The 1788-nt window shown below is 44.0% G+C and overlaps 1 protein-coding gene across 1 annotated transcript in view; it reads right to left on the bottom strand.

Moving 5' to 3' along the window:
* EIF2AK3 (eukaryotic translation initiation factor 2-alpha kinase 3) overlaps nucleotides 1-891 on the bottom strand; it is an 84631-nt gene extending 83740 nt beyond the window's left edge. Inside the window, exon 1 of the mRNA XM_011999824.1 lies at nucleotides 709-891. The gene's annotated coding sequence lies outside the window, so the exon portion shown is untranslated. The remainder of the gene's footprint in view (nucleotides 1-708) is intronic.
* Nucleotides 892-1788: the final 897 nt, after the last annotated feature.

The following is a 1788-nucleotide window of genomic DNA, read 5'->3' as shown; positions in this document are numbered from 1 at the left end:
GCAGTGTCATGATCTCAGCTCACTGCAACCTCCGCCTTCCGGGTTCAAGCGATTCTCCTGACTCAGCCTCCCGAGTGGCTGGGATTACAGGCACCCGCCACCACGCCTGGCTAATTTTTCGTATTTTTAGTAGAGATGGGGTTTCATCATGTTGGCCAGGCTGGTCTCAAACTCCTAACCTCAGGTGATCCACCCACCTTGGCCTTCCAAAGTGCTGGGATTAGAGGCATGAGCCAATGCGTCCAGTTCCTTTATTTTCATTCTGTCTACACAGGTTCCCTCTTTTCAGCACATAAATAAGTTCAGAGGTTCCTTCTCTAAAAATTACCTCATCAGTGAAGAAAGGAGGAAGTGGGGCAGAAAAGCCTGAATCTTTAACCTCTTGCAATTTGAGTACTGTCTCTGCTGCTTCATTTAACTTCTTTCAGTGTGCTCATCACCAATCTCTCTTTTCCCAGTCCTCCTCCTGTACCTCCAACCTAGCCAGCTGTATTTCTGTCTCCTTTGCTGGCTCATCTTCCTTCCTAAAATAAAAGGCATTTCCTGAGGTTTTCTCATGAGCCTTCCCTTTCCCACAACTTCAACTATTCATATTTACACTGCCCTCTCACTGGCTCTAGTCACTCATTTCCACCCGCCTACCTAATGTCTCCCTCTGGATGTCCTGCCTGCACCTCCGAGTCACATGTCCAACACCAAACCCCTTACCTTTTCTGCCCTGCTCCCTAAACCTCTTTTCTCAGCTTCTGGCCACGCAGTCTCCATCTCTGGACAAGGGTACCAAGAAAGGAAGAATGAACTCACTTGCCAGGAACCTAGATTTTGCATCAAATATCTCAACTCTGTCGCCTCTGTCCTACACCACTTTACACTAAACCTCTCATCTGAACTGCTATAACATTCTCCTTTCGTTATTCTTAAGTTTTCAGTACACACTATTGCTAGAGAAACATTCCTTAGGGGTAATTTTGATCAAGCCTGGCACTCAGGATACTCTACCCAACATTTCTCAAACTTTAACGTGCATGTGAATCACACGGTGATCTTGTTAAAATGCAGACACTCTCATTCAGGGAGTGTGGGGTGGTGCCCAACTCCGGATTTTTAACATACTCCCAAGTGACCATGATGCTATTAGCATCAGGCTGTATACATATACACAGTCAGCTCTAACCTATTTTTCTAGCCTCATCTACTTCTCCCTGCCTAGCATACATATGTGCATGTCAATATCTCTTACATACATACACACACACACAAATATACATATACAGAGACAAAATGTTTTCCAAACATAATCTCCAGCCTCTGTGCCTCTTGCTGTTTCCTCAAGTCCAGTGACTGTCCATAACAATTTTCCCATTTTTCAGGAACCAACACATTCTGCCACAACCTTCTCTTATCTTCTTACCTACCCCTCACTCCCACACCTCACCTAGTGGAGTACCACAAAAACCCTGGGACATCCCTGACACTGGCACTGTTTCTGGTCTGTAATGCTGTTATAGATCTTCTCGTTTCAACCTTACTGTTAGACTGCACACTCTCCTGGAAGGCAGGAACTACCTGCCTGACCTCCGTCACCCAGGGCATCCTTGGGCTCTTGTTAACCAGTAAGTACCTGTTGAAGTGGATTTGAATTCTAAGAAAAACAAAACTCTACTTCATGTAATTCATTTTGAGCAGGAGCTTCAGAAATTTCTTTATGATAAACAAAAACACTCTTCCAGGAAAATTGAGTCATTAGCAAACCTAAGAAAACTTTGTTTTTATATATATATATATATA

This window comes from Mandrillus leucophaeus, unplaced genomic scaffold (genome assembly GCF_000951045.1).
Source record: "Mandrillus leucophaeus isolate KB7577 unplaced genomic scaffold, Mleu.le_1.0 Scaffold602, whole genome shotgun sequence".
Lineage (NCBI taxonomy): Eukaryota > Metazoa > Chordata > Mammalia > Primates > Cercopithecidae > Mandrillus > Mandrillus leucophaeus.
Note: the sequence above shows the minus strand (reverse complement) of the source record. Positions and strands in the feature narration are given on the sequence as shown.